Source organism: Cariama cristata, unplaced genomic scaffold (genome assembly GCF_000690535.1).
Source record: "Cariama cristata isolate BGI_N322 unplaced genomic scaffold, ASM69053v1 scaffold13256, whole genome shotgun sequence".
Classification (NCBI taxonomy): domain Eukaryota; kingdom Metazoa; phylum Chordata; class Aves; order Cariamiformes; family Cariamidae; genus Cariama; species Cariama cristata.
The window spans coordinates 41,374-54,046 of NW_009621665.1; the positions used below are offsets into that span (position 1 = coordinate 41,374).

General features: G+C 37.6%; 1 protein-coding gene across 1 annotated transcript in view; it reads left to right on the forward strand.

Annotated features, from left to right (window-relative positions):
- The window catches only part of PPP2R2C (protein phosphatase 2, regulatory subunit B, gamma), a 58,817-nt gene that overhangs the window by 30,543 nt on the left and 15,601 nt on the right, over positions 1 to 12,673 (forward strand). The gene's annotated exons all lie outside the window — the stretch shown is intronic.

Consider the following 12,673-nt stretch of genomic DNA (forward strand, 5'->3'; position numbering starts at 1 on the left):
GGAGTATTTAAGTAGATGAGCATACACAATTACTGTTCTGAATATTACAGTAAGTAAATTTTGTCATTCAAACTTCCTCCAAAATTTTAAAAAGTGTCAGAGTCCCTCCTAAAAATTTAGCCCAGCATTCGCTACATGTACTTTTTCAATAATGTGCCTGTACAGATACAGAGGGAATAATGCAATAAATAATACTGGGGGGGAAAAAGAAAATAAAAAGATACTGTGTTGGTACAGAAGGTGTCATCTGTCCTAAAGTGATTTTATGTAGCCTGTGAGACTTTGAGACAGAGCCACCAATTCATGACAGTTCATAGCTGAAACCTACATAAGAACAAGGAGGCAAAATGTTAAAATGTGGGTCTGTCTTGTTCTTGATGTAAAGGATTAAGGAAAATGCATGTTCATAATATCTTGCTATCAGCTCTTTATAGTCTAGACAAGACAGAATAAGGTTCTTCCCACCCGTAATCTGACAAGCCTGGGCACTTTGCCTTGTGCAAACCACCTGTTTATTCCTGATCTTCTGAGACTGAAAACCACCAGACAAAGACGTTGTGTCATGTGGCTGGTTCCTACGAGGAGCTGAGAACCTAATGAATGAACTGTGGTGGCTCTGCTTTAGCCACCTTCAGGACTGAGGCTTCCAGGACACTTCCATTTCACAGATTTGGGTCTTCAGTTTCTTTTGCAATGTTGAAACGTTGGGAAAGAGGTTTTATGTCATTCAGTTCCTACTTTAAGCTTTTGAGGAAGGGAGATCTTATTAGTAAGGGTGGGAGGGGAAGAAGAAGACATTTGAAGATTTAATTGAGACATAAGTGGTGCAAAGGTGTAGTACATAAGCTTTTTTTTTAACTGAAGTAAATGTAGTAAAAAGCCTATGACTAGGCCTTTTGGCTGCAAGGAGTACATATGCTCAGAACCTCTTAGGATGTGGTCTCCAATTATAGAAAATAACCTGTCAGGACAATTTCCTAAGCAGAAAAGTGTTTTACTTTTGTTAGCTGTATCCCCTTGTACTTATAGGGGGAATTCAACACCATGAAGTGAAATGCGAGCATGACACAATCTGGCACATTGCTGTGAGTTTTCCTGTCCCACTTAATTGTTTTGTTCCATAATACTTTCATTTCTTCCTGCTAATAAGGCCTCCATGCTCCTGTAACTCAGTGCCAAATGCCAATCATAACTTATTAAAACAACAATGCAGTAACCCTGGATGAAAGAAGGCATTTTATGCCAGAAGAGAGTGCAAGGTCTAATGGTCATTGATTAAACCCCATTTTCCAGATCTATGAGTTAGAAAATAGCCATTTAATGTAGCATTGCTGCACTGAACTCAAGTCAAGCTCATTGAGAAGCTGGGTGTGTGCAATACAAAATTGGTACAGCAATGGTAGAACTTCCAAAGCGTTAAAAGGAATAGGCCCACGTACTGCTGATTGGAGTGGTTTGAGTATAGCTCTCAGAGGCAAGCAAAACTAATTGTATAAAGCCCATAGCAACCTAAAAGGATATATCATAAAAACCAGCCAGTCTGCGAAATCAAATATTTGCGTGATTGTCTCTCTAGTACCTTCACCGTGCATCTGATTCCTCTTTACAGTTGCTTTATACGTGTTGCATGTGCATGATCAGTACCCTACTCTCCTAGCTCAGCTCACCTTTCAACCTTTCCCCATAACTGACTTCACTTCTCAACCAAAACAGCTATGACTATAGTCACTGTAAACCCTCATGTTCTGCCATGCAACCCTACTTTATTAATTCAGTCTAATATCTCTATGTGCTGTATTTCAGATGCTGTTCTGAGGTTGTAATGGTTGTACATATTTTTAGGGATAAAAAAGCCAATGCAAAACTCATAAAAAATACCTGGATGCTGAGCATATGTTGTAAACTTTTCGTTTTACTCCTTTTTCAGACCCTTTGTTATCCAAATCTCTATAGCTGGGCTGAAGTCAGTTGCAGCTTTTGGGGGAAGGGCCCTTCCGTTTGTACAAGTCTAGAGAGTGCCATGAATAATTACTGTGTCACACTGTATAAATAAATTACATACTAATATCTGTAGTGTAAGTCAGTGACACAGGATGTTAATAAATTATGGTGTTCTTGAATATTTCTGGTTTGCTAAACTCAGTGGCGAAATCTCTCTGTTCGGTATTAGTGACAGCAACACTACAAGGTTTCCCTTATAAATCTTTCATGGCTCTGACATGGAAGAGACAAGAGACTTCCATATCTTCTCATCCTTGGTGCCTATGCTGAGATTTATTAGCAAGCTGCCAATTTGTGCGATGAGTTGTAATGGGGACCTCTATCCCTTAGAAAAATCATCTCAGACCACCAAATCTATCCATAAGGCATTGAAAGAATATCAGTAGCTGAGTTTTAAATGGTCATAGAGATACCGATAAGGTGTGATAAAATGTGTTGTTTTTCTAATAGACTACCTGAGACTGCTTCTTATAACATCTCTTTAATAGATCATGCAATGCTGGGCGAGCAATCAGAAGCAAAACATATGTGGCCATTACAAATGGATATCCAGGAAAGCCCAATCTGTAACCATAGAGGAGATACATGCGTAATACTGTTCTGTGTTATTATCAGACTTCACAAGTAGTGGGAGAGAATTCCATCAAAGTATTCTGGAGAGGAGGTGAAAAAAGAGATTAATGTCTCTGCTTATTTAGAATATTAGAGGGATGGAAATAAGGAAGAAGGTGTTCTTGCAGTCCACAGGGTTATAGGTAAAGATTTAAAACAGATATGAAAGCAGACTCAATCAGCAAGAAATAGGGAATTAATTTAAATAATATGGAAGCTTTTATCTAAATAGCGTACGTGGCGAAACACCCAAAGGTTGTCTTTGAGGTGTTATCCAGGCAACATGCACGGCAATGCAGTGTAGAAAGAATGCTGTATATGGGAGATCTGTGACAGCAGTGAAACAAGGGAAGCTAACAGCTGCAAAAGTATCATTGTTAGAGCATAAGGATTCTGTTGCAGTAAGAGCATCCTGATTAAAAAAATACTTAGAGCAGTATAATATGCAACTGTTCATTTAACAAATAGTTGCTAATTTGATCTTTTCTTGCTAATATTATGTTCAGAGCTCCTTATAAATGTGCATGGAGATAATATCATTCTTCCAAACAGTTTGTAGACTAGATAGGTACATATGACTGTTTCAACAAATCATCTAATAAAGCCGTTATCTAAAGAAAAGTGAGCTTGAGCATGTGAAGTCGGAAAAACATAAAGAGCTTTTTCAGTAGTTCATCAGAATTATTAAATTCAGTATTAAGTGGTAAATAGAAACTGCATCGTTATGCAACATGGAAATTTAAGTCATTCAAGAGTGTAACTCATATTGATATTCCGTGTAATATCTTAAAAGTCATTGCATACTTCAGAAACTGTAATTACTGAAATGCTGTATGTTGCTTTAAGGCTTTTTTTTTAGTGTTCATTTCTTAATATGTATTTCTAGACTAAAACCCTATTTCTAATTATCCATTACCCATGCGCAAAATTTACAACAAAATACTTCAAGGAAGGAGGAGCTGCGGTTTCAAGTTTATTGCTCCATGTGCCGTGGTGGTCTTTAAAATACAAACTTAAGGTTACATAATGCAGTTAGCCTCTGTCACCATTAGCTCATGCTTTCCATCCTCCATGCAGACTTCACAAGTTAGTGACATCTGGGTCTACAACAGGGGCCATTTAGAACTCCCCTCCCTTTGACCAAAGATGTATTTGTAGATGACAGGCCATCTTAACAGCCATCTTCTCTGGACTCTCCCTGAAAGGAGCGAACCATCTCAGCTAGTGCCTTACTGGTTCCATGGGATGGACAATCAGTATCTTAAAAGCATAAAATGGTCTTTGGAGCAATGCAGAGTGAATTTGGGCTTTGGTTTGTGATCCAAAGATGCCACCCAAAGATGGTGGTGGTGTCTTTTTTCCTTGAGAGTCCTGGTCTACATTTTTATTTGAAATCCAGGCATGAAAGAAATGCCAGCCCTTCCCCAAGGATAAATGCGACTATCTGGTCAGTCTGGCATGTAACTCAATTTGGTTATCTGCTGGGTTTTTTTTGAGATTACCTTGATTTTAAACTTAAGAATTCAGAACTATGGAAGCAGCCAAAACAGAAGTCAAGGATAATCTACTTGAACATGTTTAATTTTTTAAATTCAATTAATTATATTTACCAGTCATTTAAAGGAGGTTGGAATTTCAGAGACAAGACAGCTTTCAAACCTCTAACTGAATATGGATTATCTTTCATTTGCAATAGAGAACAACCAGATGCATAGAAAAGCCTGTGACAGAATATCCCTGCTGGATTTGCTAATTAATATTGACCTTTCCAAATGAATGATGCTTATTGTATGACTGGAAAAGAGACAACTTGTTTTTCTTCTATGTGAGCTTTACATCTAAATTACGCTTTTTCTTTCTGCATCTGGTCTCATATGTCAGGTTATCATCTGAGAGAGAGACAGCCACACCATTCTCCCTTTGTGCAGTGAGAGGCCACTGTCACAGTAACGTATACTTCAGGCAAAATCTGCACGGTTTCATGTGACGGGAGTGAAACTTATCTGAGCTTCCGTAATGATTTGACCCTGTGCTTTAATAAAGGCTTGTTCTCCTTATCCTAATTCTGGATTTATTTTATAAGCATACACTACAAAGGCATATATTCATTGCTGATTTTATATCCCCAATGAAAAAATGTGCCTGTATCCTGATAATTGTGTAGTTATGACTGTCACTAAAGATCTGTTACTACAATTTCACGCATGCTAAACTAGATCCTGGAAGGGATCCTTCCTTGTGCAGGAATCCCACTGAAATTTGGTAGAAAATTGCCTTTAGCATGGGCTCCAAAGCTTCCATTCTGCTCAGTTTGGATGAACGTATGATAAAGACATTTAAAACATGGCTAATGAAAATTCAAAAGTGTTTCTACAGAAATGCAGTTATGTCTATATAGTATTTCCTCCAGTTGTGCCAGTTGTGTTAAAATTAAATCAGAGGAAGAAAAAGACTGATTTATGTACTTCTAGCTATCAAATAGTAAGAGGAAAGAGAAAAGCCTGAAGCAATGGTAAATGATTTATGATTGAAGAGGTGTTTCATTAACCCCTCTCCCCCAACCACACACAGATAAAGCAAATAATTGCTGTAAGATTGCTTTAATTATTCACTCTATTAAAATTCCTGTCTTGTTTGCTTAATTTTTTAATAGCAACAAATACTGCTTTTCAATGTCTGATGAAACCAACATTATTCTTTCAAGATTCTGTTTCACTGAGGGAAAAAAATCCCCACTTATAACTAACCTTATATATCAAGATCGGAAAGACTTATGCATGAATTTGACTGTAAAGGAGTAGTAGTTTTATGTCCCATTAACTCCATGGGATTGCTCACAACATTTGGCACTAAACACACACATAAGTCTTTGTGAGACCGAGGTTTAAAGAGGCTTGATCTTCTAGATGAGCTTTGTGTTTTTTCACTTCCTTGCTCTCTTTAACACCATTTCTCTTTATTAACACACTCACTGGCAAAGTTACATTAATATAAGCAACTCTAGTGAAGCTTCCACCCACTGGTCTTTAGCTATTGATCTGGCTTTGCCTTTCAGCACTAAAGTACTATCCCTTGTGGTTTGCGACAAGCTGCAGCAACTCACTGCAGATGGTAAAACAGATTCTTAAATATTGATTTGAGGCTCCACTTTTAAAAGCCGTACTCTCTAGAGGTATTGATGAGAAGCCTAGTTTTAATATTGGGTCATTGGATAAAGGAAATGCTTTACGGTAGGTGGAATTTCAGTCTTGTGGTGTGAAGGTAGCTTCAGAAAGGAAAGAAGGAAAATTATGTGTAAGTGACCAGGGCATGAAGAGGTGCCCTCTGAATTACATAAAAACAAATAGAAAATTGAAATATAAAAAGATCTTGTTTTTTCAGTTTAAAACAGGATAAGCAACTACAGACTACGGTAATACAAAATGTTAAATAATTGTGGTTAGTTGTTTATACTTCATGTCTTATAAAGTAATTGTATTTTAGATTGCTTATGAAGGTGGGCTCAAAAATTCCCACACATGTATAACCATGTTAATCAGTGTAGACCATGAAGGCAAGATTGTCACACTAGGAGAACATCCTGATCTTGAAAGAGAATTTCTGAAGGAGGTGAATGTGTGAGTGGATTGGCTTAACACAAAATAATAAAACATTCAGAGATAGTGAAAGATGGAGTAAATAATAATGGTAAATGAAACTATTGTAATAAACTATGAAGCTAAAAGGCATAAAGAGACCATGAATTTCAAAGGGAGCTTTGCAATTGGTCTTGATTCACTTAGAATGAACTCAGGAACTCTTTCATATGAAAACCTAAAGTAGATTTTAAACAGTGCATAATAATGACTACACCTGGGCAGGCCAGAGGTCCTTCTAGCCCAGTATTCTGGTTCTGATAGTGAGCAGTAGCAACATCAACAGAAAATATAAGACCAGAGCAAGTGTATAATCTTTAGCCTCTGCAATTTGCAGTCGGAAACTTGGGGTTCAGGGACTTTAGTGAGAGTGAACTTAGTGCATTTAACAGTTCTCATATGGATGTTTGGGTTTTTTTTCCTTGAATTTGTGCAGTTACTTTTCAACCTGTGTATAATTTTTACTATTCACAATGTCTTTCAGTAAAGTCTTTAGTAGCTTAATTAGGTATAGTATGAAAAACCATCTGCTCTGTACCTACCCTTTCCTGGTTTCACTTGGTGACCTCTACTTGTTGATTGGAAGAGACAGTGTACAAAGTGAACTGTCGTTCCCTATTCATCCTTTTCATGCCACTCTTAATTACAAACCTCTCAGTCTTTCCTAGGCTGAGTCCCAGTCTATTTAGTCATTCTGTGCATGGAAGTAATTTCATACTTCTGGTCATTGTTACTGTCCATTTTTGTGTCTTGAGACCTCTACCACATTAGAGATAAGACCAGAACTACACATAGCTCAAGATGTGAGCACATCTTGAATTAAATGGCACAAAAAAAAAAAATGCTTTCTGTGTTGAAGTATAGTAACAAGTGTCACGTACTTAAAATAATGAATGTGATTAGTATTTTTATATAAATTCAGTGAAGTTTAGCTTAGGGTTTTTATACTAAACTTTATGAAATATATGTGGCAGAGCAAATCACAACTGTCCTGAGGAATGGTGCTATACATATTAGAGTACATAGTTAAACCATTTGTAAGATTTTTAGCTTAGGGTCATGTTTTGTGAGAAACATTTAATTAGTATAACCATGTATTCCAGAAAAAAAACTGTTTAAAGGTGTTTATTTATCAGCTATCAAAAGAGCATATTGGTTCTTGTTCCTTTTGCAAGTTGCTGAGGCTAGTTGGTCAAGATGGGTGAGATTCCATACATTTCAAAGTACTGTTTTCCAGTATATTTTAATCAGGTATTGCAGCCATTTTCACTGGGGATCTGAAATGAAAGAGAGATTTAATTTAGATGATAAATTGTTTGACCTGGGACTGCATCTATTTTCTGCGTTCAGGAAACTTAAAGCCCACTAAGAGATTACCTGATCCACAACCAGTATTTCCAGGTCCAGTTGAAATACATCTGTTGTGTGTGTACCTGTATAACCAACAGGTTATCTGTCATAAGTTCTTAATTCAGCCTAACTGCAGACTGTTTGCATGCTTGGATAATGAAAAGGAAAATTATTGTCCCTCTCTTGTTCTAGCATCTTTGCTGGCTCTGGCCTCTGTGGTCCTCTCCCTCCTTATTAACCCCACTGCCTCTTTTTCCGGTGTTGCCAAAACTATTTTCACCCATTCGTAGCTGTGGCCCTTGAACAGGAACTGACAATTTTCTACATCCATTACCTGTCTTTGGAGGGAGAGAGAGAGTTATTTCATGTTGCAGGATTTCCAAGGACTTGATTTAAGTAACAACACTTAAATGCTATAAACCCAGAAATTTTCAGGACAGGATACAAACTATAAACAGTATCCTCTAGAAAAAAGCTTTAATAAGTTATTATTTGTTCATAAGTAGAAAGAAAATAGCTTTGTTTTTCTGCTATAGGGAATGAATTTTAAGGCTGCTTATAATTTTATCCTATGAATGATGGAATTTCTTATCAAATCTGTGGAGCTGATAAGCTTTCATCTTCAAGTTTTCCCTGGGTTTGTTTTTGTTTCCCCCCAGATAATCACATGTTCTGCAATATATGTAAGCATGATTGATGATTTGCTTTTCTTTTGAAATATATTTGGCTTTGTGATAGCAGAAAGTTGGTTTTATCCGTAGTTCTACTTTTGGTCGGCAGTAACAGAAATTTTCAAGGTTCATCTCTTTATGCCTTAAGGAGTAGGCAGTGTTATCATCAAGGGTCTTCTCCTTTGCTAGTTCTCTGTTTCTCTTTGTTTTGTTTACTGATATTTCACAGCAAACCCTTGCTGTTATCATCAAGTGCTCAGGCCACGATAACAAAAGTTTGCCAAAGCCTATACCCTTATGTTTCTCTCTTTTAAAAGCAATAAAAGATTTGTTTAACTGAATACAGCTGACATTTCTTTTATCCCATCAATCCATTATACCCTTATAAATTCAGGTCAAAAATAAAAAGTAACTCCAGATTTCATTATATTAGATAGATGGTTTAGATAGATAGCTTTTCTAACCCCTGTCCCATATTATCTCAGATACTGTTACCATTTTCCCTTTAAATAGATCATTCTTCTTTATGTTTTTAAAAATGTTATTCGTATTTGTGTTTTGCAACCATCTGCCTTGCAACAGTGCTGTGAATGCTTGTGTTTTTATTTCACCCAGGCAAAAGAGTGAAGGTAAGAGGAAAAGGAGAAGTGGAAGGAATGTTGAAAATTCAGCCGAGGCGTTACCCAAGGTTCTATAGTATAATGTAGAGAACCATGCATACTCCTTGTTGCGATGATTTTGGGAGGAATACAGGATTTTGTATGCTGTATTGAATTATGACACTGCACCCACCATATGAGCCATTTTTAGCATTATTATTATTTTTTAAAGTTCACATATGCCAGAATTTACACCCTGCAATGATTAAAGCTCTACCTAGCACACAAAATATTAATTTTCAAGGCTGCTGGAGTCTGCAGAATACCAATGACTCCATTAAAAATGTGCATCTTTGGAAACGGGACAAACAAAGAGAAAAACCTTTTATGAGAACATGGGATTTTATGTTTTCTGAGGCTGAGTTATTTTTGTTTATTGTTGGGATAATGGTTAGTTACAATCTACTCACTATTTTTCAGTCGAGTGCACACAGTAGTGCTGCTTAATTTATCACTTTCCTCTGTTCCTAGCTGTTTGATATCCCTCTTTAACAATTAGTATTTGGGAAACTGGAATAGCATACAGCAGCGAAAGGTAGCTGGCAAAGCTGAAGAGGAACACAGTATCGGTGACTACCAGGTCTCTCTCCAGACCATTACAGTGGGATTTCAGCATGCACTCACACCTCGCTGCCCTTGCAGTTTGTATGGTGTGTGTGGAATGGATAAGCAAGATGTGTAAGAAAGGTTGCATTCACATGCATAGCCCTAATTTTTGTCAGCCATTAGTTCTTGTTTAGAATTGAAGATCAGTTTGGGTGGGTATTTTTTTTTCTTTATTGGACCTGTGTTGTCCAAAATCTATAGCTTTCAATTTTGTGGAATCAGACCCATATTAAAATAAATGGGAAGTTGCAGTGGCAGCACCTACAACACGCAGAGTGTAGCTTACCGGCTTGATGAGAGGCACAAGGGTGTTAGTGGGAAGTGCCTGTGCACCACACTCTTTTTAGCTACTGCCTGAGGCATCTGCTTTCTTTTGGCCAGTGTCTAGAAGGGAAGATAAGTGAGATGGACCTTTCCACCCACTCTAGCTGTTCCTGGCCTTTTTTTTTTTTTTACTTTAGATATCTGCATAGATTTCTGTATGATAAATGAACACCTTAGAGATGCCTTTTCTATCTACTAATTCTAAGGAGAGTCTCCATGTCTACATTAGATCAGAGAAATTCAAGGAACACTAACAATTTTTTTTGTGAGAGATGAGAGTTTGTTTTTCAGCAGATGGCAGTTCCTTTTGAGAAAGAAGCAGCATATTTTTATGCTGCAGATTTTCTTCAAGATTCAGGAAAACAGTGCTCTGGCAAGTATCCTTCACCCAACCTATCCTTCTCTCCGAAGTCTGGACTTCTGTGAAATGCTACCCTGATTTTTAACTTGTGAGCAGGAAGCCTTGCAGGAAAGGATTGAGCGTTTTTTTTTCCCTAAGCAGACTTCCCAGCGTACCCCTGTGTCTGCCAGTGGAGTACAGGGCAGGAATGGTGTCTTCCTTGGAGGCTCCTCTCCAACACTGGCTGTACTCAGAGATATGCTCAGCTTCCCCCTGTAATCCCATGATATTTCTCTATTTTACAATCCTATCATCAAGGTCATATTTAAGTCTGAGCAGTGTCATGTGAAAACTCAGCATACCACACTGTTCGTGATTCCTATGTTCATTAATTTACAACTAGACAGGTAGCTTTGTGTCTTTTATATAATTAGCACTGTGAAGGTTATCGAGAACAATATTAATGACCGTTAAATACCCCTTTTCATGGCAAAAGTTAGTTATTAAGAAGTTAATCAAGAAACTAATCAAAGAATATAATAGAATTTGTAATCGAATCTCAATAAAGTTCTGATTCCAAGTCCTGGTCTAACAAGATTTATTTAGATATAGACAAGTAAGCTAGATTTGAAGTCTCGTGTTTTGGGTGCTGATTGCCCCCTGGCGTAAGAGCAGCCTCCAAAAAATAAGTCTGAACTGTAATGAACAGAAAGTATGTTTCCAGTGCAGGCTGACAAACCTGGTTTTGCAAACAGTGGGCTAGCACCAACTTTTCTTCTGTCAGCTTGAAGAGGCCAAGGTTAAATTTTAATTGCTTGCCTGAAGTCCAAGTCTCATGGCTGTCACTGCTGTTCTGTCTCCAATTACTCAACTGGTATTAGCCAAACTGAATGAAGACTATGCCTTTTTTGCAGTGTATGCATAACCTTACGTTGATGCTAAACCAGAAATAGCGAAGACCCAAGAACACTTTATCTCACCTTCATTCCCTGAGGCCAATTCCTTATTCTGGTTGCTCAGGCATATGCTGGTAGTTGCTAAGCTTTCTCTGTAAGACTGGGAGCTGCTGCTTAGTTTCCTGTAACAATTTTCCTGGCTTGGTTATGCTGACTATATCTGCAGAGAATTGCTGCTACTAAAATTTCTACAACTATCTTTCTTTCTGTAGTGATATGAGGCTTTCATGCCTCTATTAGTTTTTGCAGTTAATTAATCTGTCTTTCTGATACTTACCGTGGTAAGGATAGAAAAGCAATAAACAGTGCGGATAAAGGATGAAATGGTTTAATCTCATTAATTAACAAAATACAGAGTATCCAGGTACAAATATTACTCCTCTTCTAATCACTGGGAGTTGGATGAGACACGTAGAGCCAACAAGATATATCTCAGCTATAAATGAAGGTGTAGTTCAGCTAATGTTGGTTTGGTTTTTTTTCTTTCTTGGTTTTAATGGCAACTTCACGTCATAATTAGGAGGATGAAATTCCTGCCAGCCAAGTACATAGTTTGGACAGATTAACGGGAAGAGGTATAAGAAATGGTAATTGCTTTGTGCTCATCAGACTTCTATTGAAAATCTGACAGGATAATTACAAAATACCTGCTTTGCAGAATGTCTAGGCAAATTTTTAAAGAGCTATTTAAAGTTGTTCGTTTACAATCTGTCTGAAAAGAAAAGTTTTTTCCCCCTTTTTGAAGTAGTTCATTACCATTTAGATGTGTGGTACATGTTCAAATATAGACCTTATTCTCATTTGCACGCCTGGCTGCATTCTGCTGCCTACTCCCAAAGAAAATTGCCCATAATTTTTTGCATTACCCCACATACTTCGCCCACGTACTCACCCTTAACTTTCAGCAGAACGTTATTTCACCTGAGAGAAACTGTAACCTTGTTGCTTTCAACAGTCTGAATCACATTCATAGATAAATTAATTGAGAAAGAAATGTTCCAGTGGACTACACAAAAGGCTCTGTTTTGACTGACAGTAAGAAGTTCTACTTTCAGCACGTTTTCATGTCTTATCACGTGGCTTTTCTTCACCTGCTTTTCAAACTTGAAAATGACACTCACCAAATTGCCAGTTTTCAAAGAATATTCTAGATGTCGATGCCAAAACCCTACTGATTTTGCTGAGTACTGAAAGACCTCGAAAGCCTGGCTTTCCAGTAAAGTTCACCATATGAGCTCATTTAGATCACAGGGCAGAAAAGCAACCGAATTGCTCTAGGCACCTGGTAGGCAGGGCTAGAGTTAGTGCAGGCTTTTTAGGGAAGGCTGAAGAGACCTTGGTGATTAGTGGACTTGCAACGGATGAAGTAGAGCCCACTAATACCAGTTGTTTAAGTTTCTGCAATTCAGTGTGAGTCATCCAGTATCATTATTATGCACATTTGAGCAGGGATGACCAATCTTCTAGTTGCTACAGCTGGATTTCCCTGTATGGAGGTACCGTAAGCAGTATTTCATGA